The sequence below is a fragment of the Vicia villosa genome, linkage group LG2 (genome assembly GCF_029867415.1).
Source record: "Vicia villosa cultivar HV-30 ecotype Madison, WI linkage group LG2, Vvil1.0, whole genome shotgun sequence".
Classification (NCBI taxonomy): domain Eukaryota; kingdom Viridiplantae; phylum Streptophyta; class Magnoliopsida; order Fabales; family Fabaceae; genus Vicia; species Vicia villosa.
This window is the reverse complement of record NC_081181.1, coordinates 133,067,548-133,085,032: the sequence shown is the minus strand read 5'-3', so window position 1 is coordinate 133,085,032 and position 17,485 is coordinate 133,067,548. Positions and strand designations below refer to the sequence as shown.

The window sequence follows — 17,485 nt, the reverse complement described above, 5'->3', positions numbered from 1 at the left end:
TTTCTTGGTGGCCAAGACCTGCAAATTTCTAATTCTCGACACAAACATGATGAATCATAAATAAAGACTCGGATCAACTATAAATTGTGCTACGAATCCGATGAGCCCCACGATTTGGCTTAATTTCGCTCCTATACAAAACCCTCATTCGAGAGCTATATAACCCTAACCATGGCGGATTGGGATACCTACACTTAAACTGTAATCGATTTATGCCAGGAGCTTCGAAATCTCATTATGAACATATGTATGCTACCAAATCATGTTAATTATGCAAGAATCAAAGGGAGGGATGCAGAGAAAGATAAACCAAACTGTGGGCTCTTAAGAAGCGATTTCGGACATTACGATGGACAATGATAATCGCAAATGCTTCAGAGAACCCCCAGCTGACTTGTTTTGTAACACCCCATACATAACTGACTAGTATATTATGCATGAAACGTTAAAATTGATATTGAGTACATACACAAGTCAAGGTACAATATTTGATCCATATAAAATACAACATGAAATTCTACTAAGTAGCACAATACATGGGTCTTCAATGGATCTTGCACAGCGGAATGTCAAAATCAACGAGGTCTTCGAGCCGACACCACTTCAAGCCATCAATCCGAACCGGCTATCTATCAAAAGCTACTAAACTGCACCTGAAAAAAATATAAGTTGATTGGGGTGAGATTACTAAATCTCAGTGAGCCTCCCTATCTTAAGGTTTTGCTCGGTTCTACAAGGTACATGCATCATAAAAAGATTCACCTAGAATCCGGGGTTATGCCTCACGTTTAGGTGCAAATACAAACAAGGGTATCACCACAATTAGAAGTCCCTTAACTATCCAATGAGGCGTTCAATAAAACAACAATTCACAATATGCAAACTCACATCCTTATGTGAGGAATCAAGGAGTTATACCCATCTAACTAGGCTACCTCTGCCACGTACCCTCGATGAGTATCCAAGTACATATATGTCGAAAGACTTGCACAAGCACACCGCACGATGAATTCGGGTCATTCCTATATGGAATTCCACCCGAGATGAGTTAAGTTGTACCATTGCCTACGTGGCATTTACAACCTCATCACCAAGCACGCCAGTGAGTTACCAAGTGGGAAACGCCATTAAAGACCCCGGTCTTGTTTCCACTGCAATGGTATTCATCCTTTATACGCAGGTGAGTAAACAGGTGCAATACATTCTCTTCGACGTACAAGCCCACCGGGAGAAAGCCTAGTAACACTGTCTAATTGACGTTACTAGAGGCAAGTAATTCAGTGATTGCCTACGTGGCATCACCCACTTACCATACTAATCACGCAGGTGAGTTACCAAGTGGGAAACGCCATTAAAGACCCTCACTTGCTTCCACCGCAATAGTAGCTCAGGTAACGCAAAATATACGGATATAGACACGTATATACAACAGGCATAAAGCCAAATCATCCATGGTATATAATACATAACACAAACGCCACACGGGCTACCAATGGGCATCCACATAGTGGGTAAACAGGATTTACTATCCTAGTAGTACGGTTATACTCCGATTCACGCATATTCAACCAAGGCAAGTTCACAAAAATCAAGCATCCGAACGTCCAACCGGAACGACGGTAAAACAATTTACATTGTATTATATGCACATAATATTAGACAAAATCCATCGTATAAATATCATGTCATTTGCACATACTCGTCACATGTGAGTTAAATATGTTTCGATCATGGAATATATTAAACATAATCAAACCATATAATTATTTAGAACGTACATGGACACACATTAGTCTCATAACAAGGAGGCTTCCGGTTCCCGACATGGAACGGAACTGCACTCTGGGGAATTAAACATACCATTCTTGATTCTATAAATGTTAATCCGACATCATGTAACTAAACATCCATTTGCCATAAATTTTAAATCAATTAAAAGCTTTATATCTAAGCATATTCATAAAGATCATTAAAAGACCTTTCCAACGCTTCCGACCGGGCTTCATTTCGAGTTACGAAACTCAAGTTATGATCAAAACAATAAAAGCTATTTTCCTGTTAGTAAGCAATCGATTTGCATCTTACTGCAATCGATTTACACCTGTAGCAGAGCCTAAAAATGACATTTTCAGGAAGGAAAATCGATTTACAACCCATGCAAATCGATTTGCTACTGAAGCAGAGTCAAAAAAACGTATTTTCCTGCATAAAACCAGTTCCAAAACATCCTAAAACATTCCTAAGGTTCCCTAATGATCCAAATTCGAACTCCATCATGTATCATCATTCTACAACATATAATCACATCAAAGAACACATACTTTATCCATTAAACAAACATGCAATGATTTTTATCACACAAATCCCCAATTTTCCCCAAATTCTAGTTTCCCCACAAAACCCCAAGTCTCTAACTAGAGACTCACCTTGCATCAATGGAGCTTTGGATGATGAACATGCTGCAATTGAGCTCCTAACTTGACCAAAACTTCAACTCCAAATTCATCAAACCCGTATTCCACTTTACACCTATTTTCAGCATCCATTGATCAACTTCAAATGCGCTTATCTCCATCAATAAACAAGCTATGAGTGCAAATTAGTATACCAAATCGAAGATAATTTCGTTAGCTTTCCAAAACTTCAAGAATTACCTCAATCGGAGCTGTGAGCAGAGAGTTATTATCAGTTTAGTGAGGGCTGTCAAAATGTTGCGAAAATGAAGGTGATGAGGAAGAACATAAGCTTCTCTTGCTCCACTTCAACCATAAAAATCTGATGTGTAAGCCAAACAACACTTAAGCTCATGCACTTAAAGTCCAATGTCCATTATGTCCACATGCAAGCAATACATAAGTCCATTAAGCCCTCCAATTGAGTGAAAATTACCACCTTGCCACTTGGTTAAATTCCAATAATCTATCTTATTCTAACCACTCCACTAACTCTTACTAATAATCCTTCTTAGATTAATATAATCCAATATCAATATGCCTTATAATCATCACTTAACCAATTAAATGATAATTAACTTGTGTAGGAGAATCGGGGTATTACATGTTTGATCTTTAGAGACCATTAAAGATGGCTGCAACTCCGAAATTAATCCTGCCCTGTTTCAAGAAATTTTTTAGACGTTCTGCTCTTTCTCGAGGTTGCAAAACCTTGTCCCAATCCCCTTTTCCAATTCTGAATAGTGCATATATATAAGATATGGACTTAGGGTAACAAAAATTTGATTAAATCTTTTTGAATCAATATTTGGATTGAAATTTGAATGAAAGCTTTCTAAGATTGTCCCAAATCTTGCTCATTTTTCTCCAATTCTGATTTACACGAAATTAAGTCAAATATAATGTTTAATTGGTGATTGGATTTGATTAAGACAAAATATTTATTTGAATATTTGATTTTTATTTGATTTGCATGAATTAAAATCACTTTTAAATGAAAAAATTCATATAAAATCAAATAAATATTGAAAAATTCGTGTCAATCAGATTTGGGGCCTTGGATATCTTGGGGATCAAGCTTGGGCCAAAAAAAGTTGGGTCCTTTTGCAAGAAAATTCAATTTGAAGCCTTTTGTTTCACATTTTCTCTCTTAAAATTGACCGACTTTGACAAGGCATATCTCCCTCAATTTTTAAGATATGGAGAAGTTCTAGGACTTTTTGGAAACCTCAAGATGTCCTCTACAAGCCACTTTGGAACATATTTTTCATTTGGAGATTTTATCTTGATGATATTGCTCCTGACAAAAAACTATTTTTTTGCGATCTTCTAGAAGGACCTGTAAAGTTTTAGCTTATATCTCTCAAATGGTGCATTTCTAGCTTTGGTATGTGAGAGACAAAGTTGTAGAGAATTCAATTTCCTTCAAAATGAGCTTTGGATGGGAAACTTTTGATGTTCCATGTGGAAGTTATGGCTGGTCAAAGTTGGGTTGACTTTCTCCTATGAAAACCCTAATTTAGAAACTTTTGAATGCATTAATTTATGATCTTTTCTTGATGAATCATGATCAATCCTTGATAAAATGATGAATGATACTTCATAATGAGGATGTTGACCAAAAATTAGAAGTTTTGACTGTACTTTGACTACAGTTGACTTTTAGGTCAAATCAGTCGATTATTGATCGTTTGAGTAGTTGACTGAGTAATCTTTTGAATCAGGGCTTGAAACTTGGCCTGAGGATACTATGAGGCATATGAGAGACCATGAAGTCCACTTGAGGCATCATAAGTTGATTTTTCTTGGAAAGAAACAAAACCCTAGTTTTGGTCTTCATTGTTTAGGAGGATAGTGAACATGCTTGTAATTGGACATCATATGAGCCTGAGGAGAATGCCCGAGCCAAGATATCTAAAAATGTGATGGGCAAATTTTGGTGTATGACAGCTGCCCCTGTTCAATTTTCTTATATCTGAAGATGTAGACTGACATGTGTGCCTGTCCGAATCTGAAGGTAGAAGATGATTGAACACTATAATACCCAGGAATTTGTCCTAGCTGAAGTAGGGACTTTTTGTAGGAGATGGGCTTAAAGACGCCATCCAAGTGTTGGAAAAGATATAGGAGACGGGCTTAAAGATGCCATATGGATGTTGGGAGTATTGATTGTAGTGACTCTATTGTCATGACTCCATTGTCGTATTATCGTGACTCGATTGCCATGATTGTTTCTGAACTGAATATCGGGATTAGATATATGACCCAATCGTCGTGACTCCATTGTCGTGATTCCATTATGGTGACTCAATTGTCGTGATTCCATTATGGTGACTCAATTATCGTGATTCCATTATCGTGACTCGGTTGTCGTGATTCCATCATCATGACTCAGTAGTCGTGATTCCATTATCGTGACTCAGTTGTCGTGATTCCATTATTGTGACTCAGTTGTCGTGATTCCATTATCGTGACTCAGTTGTCGTGATTCCATTATCGTGACTCAGTTGTCTTTTATGAATTGAGCGTCATGATTAAGTATGTCTCTTTCTTTGATCGTGTTAGTACCGTTCGTAGTAACCAAATTAGATCTCCGGAGGATGATTAGATCTTGTACTATTGACCGTGTCAGTACCATTCGTAGTAACTGAATTAGATCTTTGAAAATTGGAGATTTTGTTCATCTGCTTGTACTTGTATCCTGAAAAAGGTAAAGTTAATCTTTATGTAGTGTTATGATGCATGTATCATGTGACGAGTCTCTCAAAATAAATGAGAAACGTGCATGTTATGAATGAATTCCTTATGAGGTGATGTATGCAATGTATGAATGCGTTTATGACATATGTTATGTGAATATGATTTATGTTGTCTTGATTGAGAAAATAAATCTCTATGTCCTTGTGTTTTTGTTGTCTGATCTTGTCTTGAAGATGCTCAGCTGGGGATTTATGATTTTTGCTTTGGGATGAAAGCGATCTGAATGATTGATCTTGATGTACCCTGATCGGGGATAAGAGAGATGAATAACCCTGTTTTTGGAGAAGAGAAAAAGTATCGGGGAACCGACAGTGTTGAAGATGTAAATTATGTTTGGGAGCCATGTCTTTGTCGGGACGAGAGCATTTGAAGATATCTTCTTAATGATTACTCTGTGGGGATATGATCTTGTGAAGCCTGAGTTGTGGGAAGGCATGGATGCTTTGAACGTTGTCCCCAATATTATATTAACTGTCATTCCTGGATTTGTATTGAGTAGGACACACCACTGAGTTTTGATCAAGATGTCAAACTGGACTTGCATAGATTTGCCCCTGCTAGTATGGACTTTGGAAAGATTCGCCTCGCGAGGACTTTATGAGATGTGTACTATGGGCGAAATGCCCCTAGTAATCATAAACTTAGGATGATGCCCCTGACTGATCGAGTGATGGCTTTAGACCCACTTAGGATGTATGCCTTTGATTATTCGGCAATTGAGAGATTTTGGAATCTTGACTTGATTGCCCCAGATTGATTGGGCAAAACGTGTCATGCCCCTTGTATACATAAGAGACATTGCTTCTGAAGTGATTTTGTCTGTCGGGATAACTTTTAGTCATTAGTTGTACCCTGTGCAAATTCTTTCTGTTGCTAACGTTTGAAATTATGTAGCAGAATATGTTTAATAATGAATTCATGAGATGCAATGCATACGTCTGTCTTGAGTTTTTGAAAAACCTTAAAACAGGAGATGTAAAAGCGTGATATTTGTAAAACGTGATGTTTTGTAAAATGAAATATCAACTCAGCGTTTTTTGGTAAACCTTAAGGAGTCAGGATACCTTTTTGTGACAGTATGCTTTCGAACTAACCATGCTTCAGTTAGGACTTTCAAGGGTTGTAACGTGGCTTGGTTCACGGTTTAAGAAACAAAGGATAAAGGCTCAAAATTTTATTTATACCCATCCCAATCTTCGTGATGTTCTTCGATCCTATGCTCAGTTAACTTTGCGTTTCAGCTTTAGCAAAGCTGGAAGTGTTTAGCATTGATATTTGATGGTGGTTGAAGCACCAAAAGTTTATTTGGACCAAGTAGCCATCCTTCTTTTTTCTTTTTCTTTTGTAGCATATATTTTTTGTCGAGGATTTGTACTGACCTCTTTTTTTTTTGTAATTTGTTAGCCTTAACTTTTGCCTGAGCTGCTTATTTTGGTGATTATAGTCAGCGGGATGTTTCGACTTTTCTATAAGTCTCCTTTGTAGGTTTTGACTTAATAGCTTTTTCTTTTGGTGGATATTGACTGCCTGACTTACTGGTTGCGGGAACCCATCATTATTTGTATAAACAACAACTAGTACAATTGAGTTAACTGAGTGGCTACCCTACCCCAGGTTATGATTAAAGGTTTTAAATTGTGCAAGAAAGAAAACTTCTACTCCTTAGGCTCAAAGGGGTTGACGAGGGATTAACATCCTTATATCTCCATTGTTTAGGAATTGAAACAACGCCTGTACATCGTCAACATAGTCTGTTTAAAAGCATATTGTATGAGGTTGCGGTATCATTTTCGTCATCCTCCCTCAAAAGGCTTACAGCTTAGCAGGAGTTGAATAAACATAAAACATATGCAAAGTTAATACGCAATTTTAAACGAGTGATAGTGAAATAATTTATTCAAGACAAACATATGTAATGCACTGATGATGATTATTAAAACAAATAATGTCTATCATAAGTCGAATGTTTAAACAAACAGAATAGAAATTTGCAAATGAAAGTAAAACTAATGATCTGAAAGTCCTTCCTTCTAGCCATCCACAGCATTAGCAGATACATTAGGAGTCTCAGGAGGATCAAATTCAATTTCCCCAGCATCGATCATAACTTGGATCTTATTCCTCAATGTCCAGCAGCTATTCGTATCGTGACCAGGACTATCAGAGTGATATGCGCACCTCACATTGGGATTATAGCTACGAGCAGAAGTGCTAGGATTCTTGGGGGGATCCTTTAAAGTGATCAACTCTGACTTCAATAGGTGTTGTAATGCTTGAGCCAGTGACATATTGATCTTTGTGAATTGTCTTTTAGGCATGTCTTGCTTGTTTTGACGGCCTTTTTGAGGCGCCTGTGTGGAGATCAGGACTGCCCCAACGGATTGGTCATGGTTACTCCTATACACATCATTGAAATCTGACTTCTCATTGAAATGCTTCTTTGTAGCACCTGAGGATGTAGCAGCTTGAATCTTACCACTTCGGATGCCATTCTCGACACGTTCCCCAGTCAATATAAGTTTAGTGAATCCAGATGATGAACTTCCCAGTAAATGACTATAGAAAGGACCAGTCAGTGTACTCATAAACATATCTACCAACTCTCTTTCGGATAAGGGAGGTCGAACTATGCCATCCAGGTCTCTCCATTTTTTAGCATACTCTTTGAAGCTTCCGTTAGAACCCATAGACATGCTTTGTAGTTGCATGCTGGTCGGAGCGAGATCATCATTGTATTGGTATTGCTTGTAGAAAGTGGTTGCCAGATCTTCCCATGTATGAATGTTGGCACCATCCAGTTGATAGTACCATTCGAGTTGTGCCCCTGATAGGCTTTCTTGAAATAAATGGATCCAGAGCTTCTTATCAGCGGTATGAGGTTGGATCTTTCTCACATAAGACCTCAAGTGTAGTTTAGGACAAGAGACTCCATCATACTTAGCAAAAGTCGGAGTTTTGAATTTGGGAGGTATAACAACTCCAGAGATGAGTCCTAATTCCTCAAAATCCAGTCCAGGTATTTTCTGAATTTCCATGGCTCTCATACGTTCCTCCAACAACTTGTATTTGTCATCAGGATATTCGTTCTCATGGTAATAATCTTCTTCTTCTTCAGAAGGCTTGGCGGCATCATGGTTACTTTTTGCCTCAGTCTCGATACTAGCATCATTATCTTGCTCGTCTTCGTCACTGTCTTCAGAGGCTTCGGCATCCCTGAGTTGCAAGATCGATCTAAGCCTTTTCCTTAGAATCTTCTTGCCTTTCTTCTTCTTACTCTTGGTAAGGAGTGCTTTCAGTTCGTCTTGCCCCTTGGACAAGTTTAGGATCAGATCTTGAAACTGGGCGTTCTGAGCTTGAAGGTCTTTGACGGATTGCTCGAGATTCATGATGCTGAAATAAATAGCGAGGAGGTGAGAGACCTGTTATGGAAGCCTATTATGCGATGTTATGAATGCAAATGCAATGCTTTCAAGGATCTTTAGAAAATTTAGTTAGCAACGTCAGAAAATGATTTGGTCGCATCTTCGTTTGAAGAGCTCTGATTCTTGGATGTTCTTATATGGGAATCCAGCTCACCATATCCAGTGGGTCATAGCCTCTGATTTGGGATACTTCTGAATTTGGAGGTACACGGGTAGAGGAAAATAAATCCTCTTGCCCCTTGATTAGGAAATCAGTCTTTGATGTGGGTACCTGAAATTGTGCGCCCTAAATTCCTAAGATCCTTGAAAGGGTTAGTTAAATCATGTTATGCTTATGATGTCATGATGTCATGTTGTCATGTGAATGCAGTGCATCAGGCAAAGTGTAAGATAGTAGGGACAAACAAGTCCTTTCAACAAAACCTGCGAGGAAACGAAGGTTAGTAGCAAACACAAACAAGTCACACAAGTCACACAATTTCCTTAGGCTCGGCTTGCATGGAGTTTAGATCATGTGAGATACCCTTCCCCAAAGGTATTTCTAAGGATAAGGATGATATCAGCAACGGGTTCTACCAAGTTACCCAGAATTGTCAGCCCCTCTAAAGCACCCTCGAACATGATACATACATACCATGCAATGATACTTTGAGAAAGGACCTATCTGAGTTGTAGTATCGGGTAGCGACTATGCTCTCAACATACATCAAGAGTAGTCCCCCCACTACGTTCCTAAAAATCAGGATGGGTTAAAGGTTACTAAAGGTCCTTAAGCTCCGACTCACCCACAGGTATCCACACAAACCTCCCTCATACAAGAGAAGCATGTAAACACCCATAGAGGCCTAACTTAAGCGTGAACTCTCATATTGACCAATCCTCCACATACATGAAGGAGGTCGCCATGACTATGCCACTTCCTATCTTAGATGTACTTGAATCCGGGTGTAGGACTCGTCCTTCAGTTAATTCCCAAAACGCCCCTGAAAAATAAAACAAACAAATCAAACAATAGAAAACATTTAAAGTGTTCCTAAACTTTTAAGGTAACCCCTCTTTTATTCGAAAGTTATCCCCAGCAGAGTCGCCAGTTCTGTAATACGGTGAACTGACTTTTAAAGAAAATGTTGCGGATAGCAAGAGTCGCCACTGACTTTTATTTCATCCAATTAGGAAAGGCTAAAAGAACAGGAAAATACCTTTTGAAAAGATTTTGAGTTTGGGGGGTAAGTTATACAAAGGGAAGGTGTAAGGCACCCTTTGCATCCATGGTTATCCATGAGCTCTTAATTGCTTAGCTCACTTTGTTTGAAATGTTTGATTTGTTTGAAAGAGTAGTGTGTAAATAGAAAACTTTGAGGAAGAACTTTAGCTTGTAAATAAGCGTAGTCTTTTTGAAAAGTATTTGAAAATTAGTGGAAAAAGAGTTTTTGAATTTAGAGCAAGCAATTAGTAGCAACTACCCTAAGTTTAGAAATTTGTTCTTTTAGCTTTTTAGGGTGAAAGGGTCTATCCATACCATAAGAGGGTAGGAAGTCTTTCAATTGGATGTTTAAGGGTCATCGAGAAATCGTTCTCCATAAGACTGTCCCTTGCCATAAAGAGGGAAGGTAGTCTAAGGGAAGGATATAATAGTCATTTAAGGCATCATGCGAGGATACCTTAGCAATGGGGACAAATCATCATTTTACCGAAGCAACATCGAGGGACAAAATTGATGATGATAATGAACCGAGGGCAACATTTGTTTTGCTTTAGGTATCCTCGGAATCGAGGGACTTGACTATTTTAACAACTTAAAGGCAACAGGCAACGAATAATAAGGCAACAGGCAACAAGAGAGGCTACCCTAATGGTGTGTGGGTGCAACAATCACGTGATTTAATTCGAATATTTAATCTTGTATTTAGTTATCCTAATTTTGTTAAAGGCTTGCACTCCCTAAGATTACTAACCACGCAGTTTTAAAATTGTAGAAATTAAAGGCAGGAATTAAAACCTACGCTATTACAATAAACACCTGCAGAGATGGGGAAATTACAAACAGAAAATAAGACGGATCAATAATTATTATAAATATCCTTGAGTGCCTTGATCTTCCTCGAACCTCGATAGACTCTGAAAATTAAGAGGGAAATAAATAAAGGTAAGTGTATGAGTAATTCATTGACAGTTGAAATAACCCTATTTTAGGAAAAAGCAGAATAAAAATTAAAATAAGATGTAAACCAAAAGGAATTAGAAACTTAGCTTTTTTAATTTGGCATGGCGCGTAATCGGAGGAGGATTCTGGAGTAACCCTGAAAAGTAGGTGCGAAGAAGAGAAGTGTTAGTGCATTAAAGATTTCCACAATTATGATGTAACAGATCAAAAACTAAAATAGTAATATTGTAAGCGAGCCAATAAAAAGGCAAGGCAAAGGCAAACCCCGAATGGGGCAAAAAAAACCAAATTAGGGTTAGCGTTTAAAATTATCTTGATCATAAACCTTTTTTAAAAAAAACCTAATCTGATTAAATTATCTTAGCTTGATTTATTTAGGTTCAAATATAATTATTTAATTAAATTAATTAGTTATTAAAATTATTTAAACCAAATAAATTAATTATCACTATTTACAAAGTTCTATAAACCTAACTTGCCTGTAGTTGTAAAAATTTTTTTTTTTTAAATAATAGAAAAACAATTTTTAAATAATAGAAAAAACAAATAAGAGAAATAAAAAATAAAACAAGAACTTAGCTTTGGTTAGGTGTGGGTGTCCCCTGGGTATCCATGATGATCTGCAGCTTCCTGGGCGTCGGATTGGCTTTTTGGAACGATTTGATGGCTAGCGAACGATGACACATGATGGAATTCGTGGGAGACGCGCACAGGATTCGCCTGTTGGTTATTTCATAAAAATATATGGCAGGGGCCAGAATTGAACCCATGCCATTTGACTCCCTCGCGTATGCACTTTGCCAACTATACTGCCAATATGAACTGTAAATATAATTAAACAGACTAAATATATTGAGAGTCATATTTTTGAAAAGTGGATCACGCGCCCTGCCATATTGTCTTCTCCACTTGCATTTTTCTTCTGGAAATTTGCTATGAACTTGCTATAGGTATGCTGCAATTTTCTTGGTGGCCAAGACCTGCAAATTTCTAATTCTCGACACAAACATGATGAATCATAAATAAAGACTCGGATCAACTATAAATTGTGCTACGAATCCGATGAGCCCCACGATTTGGCTTAATTTCGCTCATATACAAAACCCCCATCTGAGAGCTATATAACCCTAACCAAGGCGGATTGGGATACCTACACTTAAACTGTAATCGATTTATGCCAGGAGCTTCGAAATCTCATTATGAACATATGTATGCTATCAAATCATGTTAATTATGCAAGAATCAAAGGGAGGGATGCAGAGAAAGATAAACCAAACAGTGAGCTCTTAAGGAGCGATTTCGGACGTTATGATGGACAATGATAATCGCAAATGCTTCAGAGAACCCCCAACTGACTTGTTTGATCTTTAGAGACCATTAAAGATGGCTGCAACTCCGAAATTAACCCTGCCCTGTTTCAAGAAAATTTTTAGACGTTCTGCTCTTTCTCGAGGCTGCAAAACCTTGTCCCAATCCCATTTTCCAATTCTGAATAGTGCATATATATAAGATATGGACTTAGGGTAACAAAAATTTGATTAAATCTTTTTGAATCATTATTTAGATTGAAATTTGAATGAAAGCTTTCTAAGATTGTCCCAAATCTTGCTCATTTTTCTCCAATTCTGATTTACATGAAATTAAGTCAAATATAATGTTTAATTGGTGATTGGATTTGATTAAGACAAGATATTTATTTGAATATTTGATTTTTATTTGATTGGCATGAATTAAAATCACTTTTAAATGAAAAAATTCATATAAAATCAAATAAATATTGAAAAATTCGTGTCAATCAAATTTGGGGCCTTGGATATCTTGGGGATCAAGCTTGGGCCAAAAAACGTTGGGTCCTTTTGCAAGAAAATTCAATTTGAAGCCTTTTGTTTCACATTTTCTCTCTTAAAATTGGCCGACTTTGACAAGGCATATCTCCCTCAATTTTTAAGATATGGAGAAGTTCTAGGACTTTTTGGAAACCTCAAGATGTCCTCTACAAGCCACTTTGGAACATATTTTTCATTTGGAGATTTTATCTTGATGATATTGCTCTTGACAAAAAACTGTTTTTTTGCGATCTTCTAGAAGGACCTGTAATGTTTTAGCTTATATCTCTCAAATGGTGCATTTCTAGCTTTGGCATGTGAGAGACAAAGTTGTAGAGAATTCAATTTCCTTCAAAATGAGCTTTGGATGGGAAAATTTTGATGTTCCATGTGGAAGTTATGGCTGGTCAAAGTTGGGTTGACTTTCTCCTATGAAAACCCTAATTTAGAAACTTTTGAATGCATTGATTTATGATCTTTTCTTGATGAATCATGATCAATCCTTGATCAAATGATGAATGATACTTCATAATGAGGATGTTGACCAAAAATCAGAAGTTTTGACTGTACTTTGACTACAGTTGACTTTTAGGTCAAATCAGTCGATTATTGATTGTTTGAGCAGTTGACTGAGTAATCTTTTGTATCAGGGCTTGAAACTTGGCCTGAGGATACTATGAGGCATATGAGAGACCATGAAGTCCACTTGAGGCATCATAAGTTGATTTTTCTTGGGAAGAAACAAAACCCTAGTTTTGGTCTTCATTGTTTAGGAGGATGGTAAACATGCTTGTAATTGGACATCATATGAGCCTGAGGAGAATGCCTGAGCCAAGATATCTAAAAATGTGATGGGCAAATTTTGAGGTATGACACATCGATACGTGTCCTGTTTCAAGTACTCTAGTCGACCACTGTCTCAGGCTTCTCGGCGGGAAACTTCGTATAATCTAGTCCGATTAGTCCTAACTTCGAGTGCCCGGTTACCCTCTGGGGTCATTCTGGGTTGCATCCTCGAAGCTACTACTTGGTAGGCCGCGTCCCCTGTAAGAATCCCGATCCCGGAACAAGCCCACCGAGTGTGTGTTCTCGACGGTGTCGAGAAGAGGTGCTCGGATGAAGTCCTCGAATTCTTCAGTAACTGTTGGGGGACGTGTCAGTCTAGTGATAAGTTGTGTGTCTAGCGGGTTTTTAGGCTTTCGTAATGATGTCTTTTATGGGGAATGAGTGTTAATAGGGAACTGTTCGCCTAGCCTCATTACTGTTCAATAAACCCTATTTAAACCCTATTTGTGCACGCTTTCCTCACCATTTCGTGCAAGCCCGGAAAGTAACGTTTCTTCTTCTCTTAAAACTTTTTTAGCAAGCTTTAACGTTCAGGTATTATCTTATTCCCTCTTCTTTTATTCTCTTAGTCCGTTTTAGTAATCATCCTCTATCGATGGCTCGAATGGGTGAATATCATAAGTTGATTACGAAACCCAAAAATGCTGTCGAGAGGAAAGAACTGTGGGATTCCATTTTTAGGGATATGGAGGAGAGTTTAGGGAAGGATGAAGCGAATGGACTTCTTAATGAGGTCTATTATAACCCTGCCTCGTCTTCCTCTTCCTCCTCAGGTTTCGTCGAGTTCATCATGTAGACTGCTGCTCCCTTTGACGACGAAGTCATTAGCTACAAGATGAGCTCTTTTGATGAGGTCAAGATCGCGAAGTTTCGCTCCCTCTAGAACATATCTTCGACCGGGAACGAGGATGACATGGTCTTGGAAGCCTGTGGACCCGGAGAGAGTGTGTGTACCCTTCGTCCAGCTAGCTCGGTGGACGAACTATTTTATTTCTATCCGAGTGTGATTGAAACCTTATATGTGAGGATCCCGTTCACGGATTTTGAAGTTGATCTTCTCAAAACGGTAAACGCCGCACCCTCGCAGCTTCACCTGAATAGTTGGGGTTTCATAAAGGCATTTGAGAGGGTTTTTTATGCCATTTCTATAAAGCATACCGTAGGTTTATTCTTATCTTTCTTCGAAGTGAAAGGTTTGGAGAAAAATAGCTGGATTCAGATTAGTGGAATCCCTTCTCGGAGTTTTTTATTGCCTTTACCAGCAACTACAAAGATTACAAAGGTAAGTTTGTGAGGGTAAAAGGTAGCCCGACTTATCCCCAAGTCTTGTATGCGGGCGACGGCCATGCCCGGTTTCCTCATTATTGGACAAAGGATTCAGTGCCCATTTGTGGTTTCAGTCTTGAGAAGCTCAGCGAGGTGGAGCGTGTTTATTTTAAGGTTTTAGACTCCTTTCGGATGATGAAAATTAAAACTTTGCTTTCGGTTCCTGATAAGGAGCTCCTTGCTTTCCTTGGTAATACCTGTTTTATCATATAGGTATTTGCTTTCGCCTCTCAAAGTTTTCTTTTAACATGATTCTTTTTTATGTGCAGATAAGATGATTGACTTGTCCCTCGCCGAGAAGAAGAAGCTTCTTCTGAAGGCCCGTGCTGTCCGGAAAGGAACTGGAGGCCCTGCCGAGAACAAGTCCGATCTCACTGGTCTCGAGACTTGAGTGAAGCGCAAGAAAATGATGGCCTCTAATTCCTCGTCCGCTGATGTTACCGAGCAGGAGTTATCCGCTCAGGAGGTTGTCGGGGAGCAATGTCAGCCTACTCCAAAGAGGCAGCGGGTTGTCATGAGCGTAGGTCATAGTCAACGTGATGCCGACATGCTCACGCTTATGAAGGTCCCGACAAAGGAAGTGGAGGCAATTCCGGAGAATTTAGATTCTGGACAAATGATTTTGATGGCTTCAAATATGCCTATGATTACATGAATGCAGAAGGTGATGTTGAGAGAGAGAAGAGTGTGGGCTCCAAAGAACTCTTCCAAAACCTTATTGCTTATCTGATGAGGAGTATGGTCCTCGCCCGAGGTCTCTTTGAAATCGGGGATGATTGTGATAAGAAGGTTATCGGTTTGGAAAAAGATCAAAAGCTCCAGTCGGAGAAGGTGTCCAAACTAGAGAAGAGTTTGAAGGATGCGGACAACAAAGTTTTCGGCTTCCAAAAAGATCTTGCTGAGTAGAAGGCCAAGAAAGAGACCTCTGACAAAACCATTGCTGATTTGAACGACCAATTGAAGTCGGTGATGGATGCAAATGAAGAGCTGAGGGAATCTGTGAAAAAGTCGCAGATCGAAGCTCTTACTGCCGGTGATGAGGCTTTTGATAGGGCCAAAGAACAAGTCTTGGTCTTATATCCTGATGTCCACCTCACCGAGGTGGATTTCCTTAAGGTGGTGCAGGATGGTCGTCTTGTGGATCCACTGGAAGCTGCTAAACGTACTCCTTCTCCCAAGGCCGCCGAGACAGGACTGACTCCGCCGTCGAGCCCCACCAGACCGCCATGTGAAAGATGAAGTTCTCGTTCTTTTGTTCTCATTAGTCATCCGCTAAGGATGCAATTTTGTAATTTTTTATTTGTGGAGTGACTGTGTTCCTCCTTTTTAATTTCGCCTTTATGTAATCCAAACTTTTAGCCCTGTTGAGGCTTTTAATTTAAAGTTTTATGGATCTTTGTTAACTTAATCTTATTTATTTACTTAACACTGCTGCACTTTTTTTGAGCACTATGAAAGTAGATCGGTTTAAGTTTTAAGCTTACATGCCAAATGTTAGAAATAATTGTGATTGTTTAGACTGCCTCTTGTGCTTTGAGACTACGAGTTCTTTTGATCAGCCTTTATTTATGCGTTACTCAAGTAGCCGTTAGCCGAGAATTAAGTCAGTCGATTACAGGGTTCTGTGCATGCTTGGTAAGCTTTTTGAGTCGTAAACGTCTACAACCAATATGTCCAAGTATACTCGACTATCATGGTATAAGCCCCGAGCGTTTGGTATTTGCTTCGCTAGCTCGTTTCAAACGCTTTCAGATTCTCGACTTTGCATCCTCGTTTTGACAAGACGGGTTGCCTAAGCAAGTTCTGAACAGTCGGACAGTATTAACTCGTATACTTGGCTTTTGCAAGTGTAGTACTTCAAAGAATTTTGACTTGGCTTCTGCTAGAACCTTTGCATTTAGCTTTGCCGAAGCCGCTTATGCCAAAGGCTTTAAGGGTGTGCACGAAGTCTAAGCTCTTCCAACCCTTGTAGGCCTTTTGTTATGCCGAGAACTATTCCGAGTCCATGATGGCACCCGAGAACTTTAACGCTCCATAGTATAGAGTGATTTCCCCTTATGATAAATTATAGGCATTCTAGTTAGCGCTATTTCGACAAAATTGTTTAAAAGAGCATTATGTATTTGATTTTATATTATTATACAGCTTGTTCCTTAGCAGATTTTGATTGAGTAGCCAAACATATAATGACATTGGAATATATCTTAAAAGTTTTCATTGAAATTCATAATCATATGTTGGTATAGTGGTAATTTTATCTTAGTTTTCCCGTGAAAAAACAATACAAATACACAAATTGGTGTTTCCAGACTAAAACTCACAATTTGTCAATTAGCAATTTTCCTTTGGGGTGGTTGGGATGGCCATAACAAGCTGTCCCCCCGAGAATAAGTACTGCAAAAATCTCCTAGGCACTCTGGTTTGCAGTTTTATACACTCTGCAGTGGTGCAGTGGTTGAAGAAGATCTAGATCTATGTTATATTGAGTACAATATAATGTATTTTGAGAAATTTGGTCTTGTGTAAATTCAGAAGAGGAAGATGGTAAAGGTTTGAGCCAACTTTATAGAGTTTTTTTGTTGAAGGAAATGACCTAGTTCTTCGATACAAACACAGAACCTTTGGAGGCATTATCATCCAAATTTTGTATAGGGAATGATCAAAATCAGCTGTTAACTAAAAATTCAA

The 17,485-nt window shown here is 38.5% G+C and overlaps 1 long non-coding RNA gene across 2 annotated transcripts; it reads right to left on the bottom strand.

Moving 5' to 3' along the window:
- Positions 1 to 205: 205 nt before the first annotated feature.
- Positions 206 to 2,777, bottom strand: LOC131646836 (uncharacterized). 2 transcript variants are annotated; one of them, XR_009297644.1, is made up of 3 exons: positions 2,655 to 2,777; positions 2,427 to 2,564; positions 206 to 653 (listed from the first exon to the last, which is right to left on the bottom strand). It is a non-coding gene; the product is annotated as an uncharacterized LOC131646836 (long non-coding RNA). The 2 variants fall into 2 exon arrangements; XR_009297643.1 differs by having other exon boundaries at positions 2,427 to 2,569; positions 2,655 to 2,773.
- Positions 2,778 to 17,485: the final 14,708 nt, after the last annotated feature.